Here is a 13673-nt window from a genome sequence, read left to right as displayed (position 1 = left end):
TAGTAAAATGGAGAATTCTATGTCTGACATCCTCTGAGAACTGCCGTTTAGAAGTTGTTTAGTAAATTCTTTGAGGTTAACTAGCTGGCAAAAAATGGAAAATCCATATTTTCCTTACTTGATTTTATATGAGATTGTTTTTAAAAGCCTTGTAGAGAACAAAGGAAAATGAAAAATGAAATTCTACTATGTTTAAGTCTGACCTGCAGAAACTCATACGTGGTGTTACGGGAAGATGGCAGGACTGGGAGAATTAGCGTTAACTACCAGCTTCCCGACTCCTTCTATACGCGACCTTCGGCAAGGTGATTTTCTTTTTCTGTAGTTTGGTTTCATTAAGGCTTTATTTCACCAGAGACTCACACAGCTCACTCTTTTTTATCATATAGGTTTCCACTTAGATATCATCTGCTCAGAAAGGCATTCCCTGGCCCTGTTATTTAGAACATTTTCTCCACCAAAGGAACTAGATGGTGCCCGGCTACCACCAATGATTGCCATGACAGGGAACACAACAGAGTCCCAAACGGAGCAGCAGAATCCTGTGGGGCAGTACTGAAATTCACTTAAAAAGACCAGACTTAATGGTCTCACAGAGATTGAAAGAACCCTAGAAATTATGGCCCCTGGACATTCCGTTAACCCAGAACTGAAACCATTCCCAAAGCCCACTCTTCAGACAAAGATTAGACTGGACTGTAAAACAAAAAATAATACACTTGAGGAGTGTGGTTCATAGTTCAATCAGATACATGAGACCAAATGGGTGGCTCCTGTCCAGAGGCAGGATGAAAAGGCAGGAAGGGACAAGACCTGGTTGAATGGACACATGGAACCGGGGGTGGAAGGGGGGAATATGCTGTTACATTGCAGGGATTGCAACTAATGTCATAAAACAATATGTGTATCAATTTTTGTATGATAAATTAACTTGAGCTGTAAACTTTCACCTCAAGCACAACTTGAAAAAAAAAGTGTTCTGCACAGAAGGGTTGGAAAAGAATAAAACTAAAACATTGTCTTTATCCCAATACCTCTCTAACCCTTTTCTTGGCTTTGCTTCCTTCAGAGAATTTACCTGGAATCGTGGTGTTTATTTACACACTTGCTTGTTTATAGCTTATTTTCCCCACTAGAATGTAAACTTCATGAGGACAGGAACTTTATCCATCTTGTTCACCGCTGTAGTCCCAGGCCTAGAAGTGTGCTTGGCCATAGTAGGCACTCATACACACTGGTTGGATGAATGAATGAATAATCTGTAAGATGATTATAATAACATACACTGTCAGGTACTTTTGTGAAGATTAGGAAATCTTATACAGGTGAAAGCACACACACATGCCATTACAGAGGCTACCTAGCAATGTAGTTGCAAAGACGGGCTTTGAAGTCAGAGAGACCAGGGTTGGAAACCTGTTTCTGTTACCACTAACAGGAATTGGGATCCACTAACAGGAATTGGGATAGGTTATTTACCTTCTTGCCTGAGCCCTGATGGTGCAGTGGTTAAGGAGCTCGGCTGCTAACAGAAATGCTGGCAGTTCAAACCCAGCAGTTGCTCTGTGGGAGAAAAGTGTGGCAGTCTGCTCTCATAAAGATTAAAAAAAAGAAAAACAAAAACAACAAACCCATTGCCATCGAGTCAATTCTGGCTCATAGCAACCCTACGGGATAGAGTAGAATTGCCCCACAGCATTTCTAAGGCTCGCCTGGTGGATTCAAACTGCTGGCCTTTTTGGTTAGCAGCTGTAGCACATAACTGCTATGCCTTGAAAACCCTATGGGGCAGTTCTACTCTGTCCTATAGGATCACTATGAGTTGGAAATGACAGCAATTGGTATTGGTTCTTCTCAGTCAGTTCCTTGTCTGTGAAACAGACTAATAGCACCTGCCTTGTAGGGTTGATATGAGAATTAAATAAAATAACACAGTTAAAAGGCTTAGCAGAGTGTTTAGTATTTAATAGTAGTTGAGGGAGTGAAAAGTGTCTTTCTATTTGAGGTCCCAGTGCCTGTCTTCTAAGAGTGAAGAAGCCTGTCCAGCTAGGCTGAGGAGAATTGCTAACACCACGTACCATGAAACACTGATGAGTCACAACTTTTCCCAATTCCACTGTCTTATGCCTACATCTATTATAACACATCTCCAAAACAAAAAACCCAAACCCATTGTTGTTGAGTCAGTTCTGACACATAATGACCCTATAGGGCAGAGCTGAACCGCCCATAGAGTTTCCAAGGAGCACCTGGCAGGTTTGAACTGCCGACCTTTTGTTTAGCACCTGTAGCACTTAACTACTACACCACCAGAGTTTCCATAACACATCTCACGGGAGGGTAAAAAAGCAACCCCACACTCTGCAGTGCGTGTCAGGTGATCTCTATTCTAGTTCTGGTTCTGTCGCAACTTTGTGACATTTGTCAAGTAATAATCTCTGAATCCCAATTTCCTCATCTTAAAAAATGAGGACATAAAAATAGATGATCTTGATGGCTTTTCTAGCTGTAAACATTCTATGAATGTATTTACTTTCTTATAGCCTTTGTTATGGATTGAATTGTGTTCCCCAAAATATGTATTGTTCTGGGGACATCTAGGTCAACTGGCATAACATCATTCATAAAGAAAATGTTCTACATCCTACTTTGGTGAACAGTGTCTGGGGTCTTAAATGCTTGCGAGCAGCCGTCTAAGACACATCTATTGGTCTATTCTCGTCTGGAGCAAAGCAGAATGAAGAAAACCAAAGACATAAGGAAACAATTAGTCCAAAGGACTAATAGACCACATGAACCACAGCCTCCACCAGCCTAAGCACAGAAAAGCTAGATGGTGCCCAACTTCCACCACCGACTGCTATGGCCAAGATCACAATAGCGGGTCAAGGACAGAGTGGGAGAAAAATACAGGACAAAATTCAAATTCACAAAAAAGACCAGACTTACTGGTCTCAGAGAGATTGGAGGAACCCCTGAGACTGTGGCCCCCAGACACCTTTCTAACTCAGAACTGAAACCACTCCCAAAAGTTCACCTTTCAGTCAAATGTTAGGCTATAAAACAAACAATAACACCCGTGAGGAACACGCTCCTTAGTTCAATCAAGTATACAAGACCAAGTGGGCAGCACTTGCCCGAAAGCAAAGATGAGAAGGCAGAAATGGCCAGGAAAACCAGACTAATGAAAATGGGGAACCGGGGTGGAAAGGGGAGAGTCCTGACACATTGCTGATATTGCAACCAGTGTCACAAAACAGCTTGTGTATAAATATTTAGATGAGAAAATAATTTACTCTGTAAAGTTTCACCTAAAGTACAATAAAATGTTTGAGAAAAAAAATATGTTGTAAATCCTAACCCCTATACTTGTGGATGTACTGCTATTTGAGAATACTTTTCTTTGTTATGTTAATAAGGCCATATCTGTAGGGTGTGTCCAAAGCCAATCACTTCTGAGATATAAAAGGAGCAGATTAGGCACAGATCCAAGCAGGCACAGATGGGGGAAGATAGATGCAACACGAAGATCACCAAGGAACTAAGGAATAGAAGCTGAAAACAGACAAAGGTCTTCCCCCAGAGCCAACAGAGAGAGAGGGAGAAAGAGAGAGAGAGAGAGAGAGAGAGAGAGAGAGAGCTGTCCTCTAGAACCTGTATCCTGAATTTGGACTTCCAGCCTCTGAACTGCTAGAAAATAAAAATCTGTTAAAGCCACCCACTTGTGGTATTTCTGATGTAGTAGCACTAAGACACCTATCTATAAGGGATCTTTGATTTAAGATATATTGAGCCCCATTATAACCTTACCCATACCCATCACCATCGAGTCGATTCTGACTCATAACGACCCTGTAGAATGGAGTAGAACTGCCCCACAGAGTTTCCAAGGAGTGCCTGGAGGATTTGAATTGCCGACCTCTTGGTTAACAGTCGTAGCACTTAACCACTACACCACCTATTATAACCTTAGTCATGCACAATTTAAGAGATCCTGAAATAACAATTGGAAACCCTGGTGGTGTAGTGGTTAAGAGCTACATCTGCTAACCAAAAGATCAGTAGCTCGAATCCACCAGGGGCTCCTCAGAAACTATGGGGCAGTTCTACTCTGTCTATAGGGTTGCTATGAGTCCGAATTGACTCGACAGCAATGGATTTGCTTTTTGTTTTTTGAAGCAACAATTTAATATCTCCTGTAAAAACTCCAGCACCTCTAAGGTCTTCATGGCCTATTCCACGACTTTTTAAAGACATCTTATTGAAAGGGGCCCTGGTGGTGCAGTGGTTAAGCGTTTGGCTGCTAACCAAATGTTGGCAGTTTGAATCCACCAGCTGCTCCTTGGAAACCTTGAGGGGCAGTTCTGCTCTGTCCTATGGGGTCTCTGTGAGTTGGAATCGACTTGAGAGCAAGGAGTTTGGTTAAGTTTTTGAGGGCTGATATGGAGCCCTGGTCACAGAAGGTTAAGAGCTTGGCTGTTAACATACAGGTTGGCAGTTTGAATCCACCAGCCTTGGAAACACTATGGGGCAGTTCTAGTCTGTTCCATAGGGTCATTATGAGTTGGAATTGACTCGATGGCAATATGTTTGGCTTTTATTGAAAGTGTAGTTATAAATATTTCAGCTGTGATGTTTCAGTTTCCAGTTTTACTAATATTAAGCCAAAAAGCCAAACCAGTTGCCGTTGAGTAGATTCTGATTCACTGATATCCCGAAGTAAAACTGTGCTCCACAGGGTTTTCAATGGCTAATTTTTCAGAAGTAGATGGCCAGGACTTTCTTCTGAAGCACCTCCGGGTAGACTGGAACCTCCAAAATCTGGTTATCAGCTGAGCGTGTTAACCATTTGCGCCACATAGGGACTCCTTTACTAATGTAAGGACATCAAAACATTAAAATTTGTTGTGAAGAGAATGGGGTGGTGGTCATTTTTTTTTTTTCTTTTGCTAAACAAGTTTTAATTTTACTCCATGAGAGAAATTTATTTTAAAAAAAAAAAAGTACTATCAAGGAGTTCCGGGAACCAAGAAGTCAGAGTAAGGAATGGTACCCAAATGGGCATAGAATCAACATTTAAACCTTTGTTTCAAATGCTTCCGTACCAAAATCTGAGGTGTGAATAAAATGACAAACCATGTATATAATGTGCCATATAAAATAAATTTCTAAAAAGGTGAAACTTTAAAAAAGAGAAAGGATCTCCTTGAGCTGCCCATCTGCCTGACTATTTTCAATTCAGAACACAATGAGATGTGCGTAAAAGGCTTCCTGGCTGACCACCATGTCCCTGGGTGATGCAAATGATTAACGCATATGGCGGCTAACCAAAAGGTCGGAGGTTGAGTCTACCCAGAGGCACCTTGGGAGAAAGGCCTGGTGATATACTCCTGAAAAATGAGTCATTGAAAGTCCTAGGGAGTATAGTTCTACTCTGATACACATGAGGTGGCCATGACTTGAAGTGGATTCAACGGCAACTGATGGCACCCTGCTCTTCCAGCAATGGCTGGAGAAATTCTATGGAAACAAAGTCCAGCTGAGGGCTTCTCTGGCCTCTGACCCTCCTAAGACAACAGTCTCCGCTCTTGATCTGGCTGATGGTCTCCTATGCAGGACCATGGACATGAGGTGTACCCTGAACCCTACCAAGACGCACCATGGCTTTGCGGGTAGAAGGTGTGCTACTTTTATGAACTGATTTCCGTCCTATTTTATAATTACCCGAACCACACAAACTGGTGGATTTTACCAGAACATAATCTCAACATACATACAAAATGATGCCTGCTTTTTTAATTGGTTGTGCTCATATCATCCTCATCTTCCCACCTATGCCAAAATTTCATCTATTTCATTTTATCTTCCCACTTATATCCAAAGTGCTTATGTTTTATTTTTACCCCTGCCAGGGTCTTGCGTTTATGATCATAAGAGGTTGCAGCGAGGGGAAACACTTCAAAAGCAGGCTGATGAAGCGATTGAATGTATAAAGATCTAGCATAATGTTCCATACCGCATGGTTACCCAGTATTAATGTGTACTGATGAGCACCAAGGTGACAGAGGTCTTTTTTAAAAATGAGATAAGAGACTCAACAGAGCATTTTAATGCACCTTTATCTCACTCATCCTCAATTATTAGGACTACGCTCACTACTGTTTTTAAAAATGTGCATGCAAATGGCATCATTAGTCTATAATTAATGCTGCTTGTCCCCGGGAGCTCAGCAGTGGCCTGTGGCTGATGTGAAGGACGCTGTCTGTGTTGGCCGCCCTGCGTTCCCACTACTGTTATTTACTGTGTGTGGTGATCATGGGCATTGCACAAGCTTCTGTTCCCTGCCATGCTTCGGTGCTCCATTCCAGTGAGCAGGCAACAAAGTCAAATTTACAGGAATCCTGCTCTTCCAAAGAGGTCAAAATAAGTGCATTTATATTTTTTCTTGTGCATATCAGATGCCTTGCTAAGTGCTTTCTGTATAGAATTGAATCAGGGCTGTAGTCCATTTGGGGGAAAAAAGTGTCCAACCACAAAACAAAAGCTCAAACTTGTTAGCATATGATTTTGCATATGATTTGCATGTTAATGGTCTAATGTCAAAACATACAGTCATCTACCTGTCCTCTTTCCTTCTCCTCTATTGTCAAGATGGGCTGATTTAGTCTTATTAAAATTAACTCTTAGTCTTCTCCCAGACTCAATTGTAACAAAATGAAAAGCTGCTACAATGACACAAGATGTTCTAAGTTGTTCTGCTTCTACTGGAAGATCCATCACTTTGATGCTAAAAAAGCTCAAGTGACGAAGTCAGTTGCCAGGATGAAATTTTCAGTTCGTGAGCTGGGAGATTGATTGTTGTTAATCTTGTTCTCCAAGCCCAGAGAGCTCTTCCTTCTTTTCACTGCCCTAAAGCTCCAAAGAGCTGCTTATTTGAATGTTCTGTCATTTATCCCTTCCAAATGGATTTATTTTTAAATAAACACACAAACAAAAAGCCTATGATCACATGCATGAGAGGCTCTCATGTTTCTATACAATTAAATATTTGAAATGCTTAGGAACAAAAAAAGAAACTGAATGAAACACAGATTAGGCAGAAACTTTCGAATGAAGAGCAGATTTGTCTAAAGATAGCATCCTAGATATCACATTCAGGTAGGGTAAGGTTTTGCTAGTGGAAAGTGTTTTTCCCAAATTAGTAGCAGAGAGAGTTACTGGGTCTGGAAATACTTGCTAATAAGGGTGAGATGTTAGATATCAGAGTCCCATTACTCTCTGGCCTGGTTAGATCTGGTATACATGCACACACACACACACACACACACACATCTGATCATTTAATGAATTATATTAGGGATAATAGCAATATTTGTAAATTATTGCTAAGGCATTTAAAGTTATTATTAAGATAACAGGCATTCTGCAGGAATACAAAGACATATAATGATTTTTTTCCCCTCTCAATTAACTATGATCTGCCTGGGGGTCAGTAAAATGTGTAGTTGCAGGAGACCCATGCTGAGTATGAGGGATGAAACTCTAGTCCGAGGATATGAAGACCTCAGTGGTAGGCAGATCATTTGTTTGAGAAGCATGGGCAGAAAAGAGGGGAGAGAGAGATGGCCGGAACAATCTACAGGCATTTTTGATTCATCTGACTGTTATTTGTGTATCCTTTCTAGGGGGACCTATGTTATAGGCTTGATTGCTAATAAAATGAATTAATTTAGTGTAGAAAATGTCTTGCAAGATTGTGAAAGGTATGGAGAAGACCAGCAAGATGCATCAAAGACTAAAAAATACATATATTTATAAGTGTGTAATATGGAAAATGTCTATTTCAGCTCATAGAATTTATGTAGATGTGGGAGAGACCATAACCAGCACCATTGTCATCAGGTCAGCTCTGACTCGTGGCAACCCCAAGCGTGTCAGAATAGAACTGTGCTCCATGGAGTTTTCAATGGCTGATTTTCTAGAAGTAAATCACCAGGCCTTTCTTTCAAGGCACCTCTGGGTGTACCTGAATCTTCAATCTTTCAGTTAGCAGCTGATTGCATTAGTCATTGACATCATCTAGGGACTCCGGGAAGGACCACAGGCATTGTCCAATTAAACCTGCTCATTTTACACCTGGAGAAGTGAAGTGATTTTTCTGGGTCTTATAACCAGTTGGCAGCCGAGCTGGGGCTAGAGTCCTGGAGCCTCACTTCCCTACATATTTCCTTCCCCTCCTTCCACTGCCTTCCTAGTTTTTCCATGGCCACCACGCTTCAGGCTGCATGAATATTACCTTTCTCCACTCAACCTTTCCAGCTCTGTGCTTTTGATCACAGTGTTTCCTATGCTTTGCTCTATTCTCTTCTCTAACGTCTCTGTGTTAAATGCTATTCTTTCTTCCAGATTTATTTTAAAATGTCATGTCCTCCATGAAGGCATCCCTGATCACCCTTCGTGAGAGTTCTCTCTTCCTCTGAGCTCTCAGAGAACATTGAATCATTCTCATATTATTCTTATTTAATGAACTTTAATGTCCTGGTCAGATTATGAGCACCATGAGAAGAAAATATGACTGATACATATTTGGCCTTCCCATAGGTCCTATTGGGTCCCTGCTGGTGCGGTGGTTAAGAGCTCAGCTGCTACCCAAAAGACTGGCAGTTCAAATCTACTAGCTCCTCCGTGGAAATAGTATGGGGCTATTCTACTCTACTATTTTTTTTTTTTTTTTAATAGGGTCATTATGAGTCAGAATCAACTTGACAGCAACTTTTTTTTTTTTTTTAAATATAGGACCTATTGCATCTTTTCATTTAGTCCTTATTTTTATATTTTTCCCTCGATGAGGATAAGGGGGTGGTTTGGGTCTAACTGAATTATTTTAGTGCCATTTGGCTGAGGTGATCTCCTTCTTCCTTTCTACTGTTTTCCTGAACCATTGCCCACATAGGTCCATGTTACAGAAACTAAAATGCTTGTGGGTAAAGATAAGAGGAAGTAAAGAGAGTAAATATAATAGTTGGAGTGAATAATAGACTGTGGATAATTGAAAATCTAATTAGTAGAGACCCTAGAAGGACAGTGGCCTAGACATAAGCTAATAACGATCTCAGAATGGACATTCATGAAACAGAAGGGCTTTTTCTCACGCAGAACATTTGTATATTTTATTGACTCTCTTTGGGCAGTATTAATTTCACAGAGAACTGGATTATGACTGAAGAATTCAGTAGACTCAATTCAGAGGGGTGTGTCTCAACACGAGAAACAAGCTTTTGCTGAAGAGAAAGAGCTATCGTCAATTTTCATTGTTTGCGGTCGTTATAGTCTATAAAGTTGCTGCAAACACTGAAGTAGCTAATATTGAACCATTGCTCCCAGGGGAAATACAGGCTTACATTCCTGTGAGCCTCTGGTCACATTTTCATCAACTGATCAATACATAACCTTGTTTTATAAGTGTTTCTGTTTAAAAACACCGTATTTAATATATATTGCAGATTAACATTGGACTTGTGACTAACAACACTGTAATTCATGCCTGAATGAGGCTTATCTAACACATGGATTTTCTGCCTGAGGTACACCAGAGTCTTCTTGCAATTAGGAACACAAGGCAGTGCTTAGCATTAAGCTTGGGGGCCATTTAAAACAGCAAAATCACCAACAAAAATCACAAAGATGCAAAAACAGTCTGGCACTAAGTAGGTCCTGAAAAAGACACTTGTTTACAGGATGAGAACTGAAACAACAAGGCAGAGCCTTGGTCACCTCAGCTGAGAACATGTGTGTTGGGTGAATCAAATTTTTTGGTGTTCTACACATATCAGTGAATGACTGTGAAAGTGCCACGTGTATTAATTTGGGGGTCAAGTAAATTTTAATGAGCAGGTGAATTTGCAAATATAATGATGATCAACTGTACTAATCTGATGTGGTTTTAGGAGAGTGGGGGAGGTCCTCTCCACACTCACAACCTCTGTAGTTTTCAGGTTCCTTCGAGTTGATTCTGATTCATAGTGACCCTGTGTACAACAGAACAAAATACTGCCCAGTCTTGCATCATCCTCACAATCCTTGTTATACTTGAGCCCATTGTTGCAACCACCGTGTCAATCCATCTCATTGAGGGTCTTCGTTTTTTTCACTGACGCTCTACTTTACCAAGCATTATGTCCTTCTCTAGGCACTGTTCTCTCCAGATAATATGTCCAAAGTACATAAGCCGAAGTCTTACCATCCTTGCACCTAAGGAGTACTGTGGCTGTACTTCTTCCAAGACAGATTTGTTTGTTCTTTTGGCAGTCCATGGTATATTCAATATTTTTCGCCAACACCATAATTCAAAGACATCAGTTCTTCTTCAGTCTTCCTCATTCACTGTCCAGGTTTGGCATGCATATGAGAAGATTGAAAATACCATAGCTTGAGTCCGGAGCACTTTAGTCTTTAAAGTGACATCTTTGCTTTTTAACACTTTAAAGAGGCCTTTTGCAGCAGATTTGCCCAATGCAATACGTTGTTTGATTTCTTCACTGCTGTTTCCATGGGCATTGATTATAGATTCAAAGAAAATGAAATCCTTGACAACTTCAATCTTTTTTTCTGTTTATCATAATGTTGCTTATTGATCCAGTTATGAGGATTTTTGTTTTCTTTATGTTGAGGTATAATCCATACTGAAGGCTCTAGTCTTTGATCTTCATCAGTAAGTGCTTCACGTCCTCTTCACTTCCAGCAAACAAGGTTATGTCATCTGCATATCACAGGTTGTTAATGAGTCTTCCACCAATCCTAATGCCCCATTTTTCTTCATATAGCCCAGCTTCTTGGATTATTTGCTCAGCATACAGATTAAATAAGTATGGTGAAAAGATACAACCCTGATGCACACCTTTCCTTATTTTAAACCATGCACTACTATCTCCTTGTTCTGTTTAAATAACCGCCTCTTGATCTACATACAGGTTCCTCATGAGAACAATTAAGCGTTCTGGAATTCCCATTCTTCACAATGTTTTCCATAATTTGTCATGATTCACATAGTCAAATGCCTTTGCATAGTCAATAAAACACAGGTAAACATCTTTCTGGTATTCTCTGCTTTCAGCCAAGATCCATCTGACATCAACAATGATATCCGTGGTTCCATGCCCTCTTCTGAATCCAGCTTGAATTTCTGGCAGTTCCTTGTCAATGTGCTGCTGCAACCACTTTTGAATCATCTTTTCAAATTTTTACTTGGGTGTGATATTAATGATATTGTTCAATAATTTCTGCATTTTATTGGATCATCTTTCTTTGGAATGGGTACAAATATGGATCTCTTCCAGTTGGTTGGGCAGGCAGCTGTCTTCCAAATTTCTTGACATAGATGAGTGGGTACCTGTTTATTGAAACATCTCAATTGGTATTCCATCAATTCCTGAAGCCTTGTTTTTTGTCAATGCCTTGAATACAGCTTGGATTTCTTCCTTCAGTACCATCAGTTCTTGGTCATATGCTACCTCCTGAAATGTTGAACGTCAGCCAGTTCTTTTTGGTATACTCTGTGTATTCCTTCCACCTTCTTTTGATACTTCCTGTGTTGTTCAATATTTTGGCCACAGGACCCTTCACTATTGCAACTTGAGGCTTGAATTTTTTCTTCAGTTCTTTCAGCTTCAGAAATGCGAGTGTGATCTTCCCTTTTAGTTTTCTAACTCCAGGTCTTTGCACATTTCATCATAATGCTTTACTTTGTCTTCTCAAGCCACCCTTTGAACTCTTCTGTTCAGCTCTTTTACTTCATCATTTTTTCCATTCGCTTTAGTTACTCTACGTTCAAGAGCAAGTTTCAGAGTCTCTTCTGGCAACCATTTTGGTCTTTTCTTTCTTTCTTGTCTTTTTAATTACCTCTTACTTTCTTCATATGTGATGTCCTTAGTGTCATTCTACAACTTGTCTGGTCTTTGGTCATCAGTGTTCAATGTGTCAAATCTATTACTGAGATGGCCTCTAAATTCTCAAGTTTGTATTTTGGCCCTTGTGGACTTGTTCTAATTTTCTTCAGCTTCAACTTGAACTTGCATATGAACAATTGATGTTCTATTCCACGGTCCACCGCTGGCCTTGCTATAACTGATGATACTGAGCTTCTTCATCACCTCTCCACAGGTGTAGTCTATCTGATTCCTATGTATTCCGTCTGGAGAGGTCCACGTGTATAGTTGCCATTTATGTCATACCCCAAATACCTTTTCTTACTTGATTACAAATACTTGAGATCACTTTAAAGAGCCCTAGGACTTTAAATACCAAACCACACAGAATGCTTATATCAAACAACCCTAGAGAAGGTATCGAAGCCCCTGGGTGGTGATATAGTTAACGTGCTTGGCTGCTATCTGAAAAGTTTCAGGTTTGAGTCCACCCAGATTTGCCTCAGAAGAAAAGCCTGGTGATCTATTTCCCCCCAAAATCAGCCATTATAAACCCTGTGGAGCACAGTTCTACTCTGACACATATGTGGCCACCATAAGTGGGAGTCAACTTGATGGCAACTGGTTGGGGGAAGGTAGTATGCTGACTTAAATTTAAGCCAAAATGTGCTTGAGTGCAGATAGAGGGTAAAAACCAAAGAACAAGCCCATTACCTTCGAGTCGATTCTGACTCATAGCGACGTTATAGGACAGCAGAACTGCCCCATAGGGCTTCCAAGGGAGTGGCTTGTGAGTTCAAACTGCTGATCTCTTAACCACTGCACCATCAGGGGTCCAGACAGAGGATAGGAGAAGACAAAAGGAAGCCCTGTGACCATGAAAGGTGGGGGGGTGGGGGGGGTGGCAAAGGAAGATTAAAAATAGAAGATGGGATAGGTGGGGGGTGAAAGTCTAAAGAAAGATTCACGCACCTGGTAACGTTGTCCTCCTTAAATGACATACACCAAAGATGAGGTAATAATTCCAGGTCTCCAGCTTCTGCCTCTGCCAAGTGTATTACATAAAGTGAATACACGTGAAACATAGACACTGTCTTCTTGTACAACTGGCCAACTTATTTGCAACCTCTCATTCCCAGCCTCAGAAAGTTTTTCCCAATATAAGGTTCAGATTTTTTTTTAACGTAATCTCATTTTCAACCACATGAGTGAAAACTTCCTTTTGCTTTAATTTCAGAATCGCTTGACTAGGTCATACAAAAGTGATATGAAAAGTGAACTCATAAAGATAGAATTAATGACGACCTCCTTTCTTATTTCCAGAGTAAATAAAAGACTTGAAATCCCAATTTAAACCTGAAGACAATGTAGATGTCCAAGGACTCAGAAGGTAAGAAAGACATGTTAGTCTCACATCCCTTACTCCAGATTAAATTGTCTCATTAAAATACCCTGCTAATGTAAGCACTATTTCACAGTTCAGCCACCTCCAGATACCATAAAACAGCTGTGCAAAGGTCAAGTACAGGAGGGCAATGTGAAAGGAAAAAGAAAACCATGCCATAGACCCCAAGATTTTCAGCCATCTCTGCTCACAAATGCCATGACATGAGAACAATCTTGATTGATGTTGCCTGCTTATTTGTTTTTTAAACGACCCTGAAGCTAGGATCCATCTGGAAGTAAACTCTAACACTCTCTGACTTGACAAGCTCAAGCAGTTTTCAAGCAAGAGTCTTCATATTAAAT

Source organism: Loxodonta africana, chromosome 1 (genome assembly GCF_030014295.1).
Source record: "Loxodonta africana isolate mLoxAfr1 chromosome 1, mLoxAfr1.hap2, whole genome shotgun sequence".
Lineage (NCBI taxonomy): Eukaryota > Metazoa > Chordata > Mammalia > Proboscidea > Elephantidae > Loxodonta > Loxodonta africana.
Note: the sequence above shows the minus strand (reverse complement) of the source record.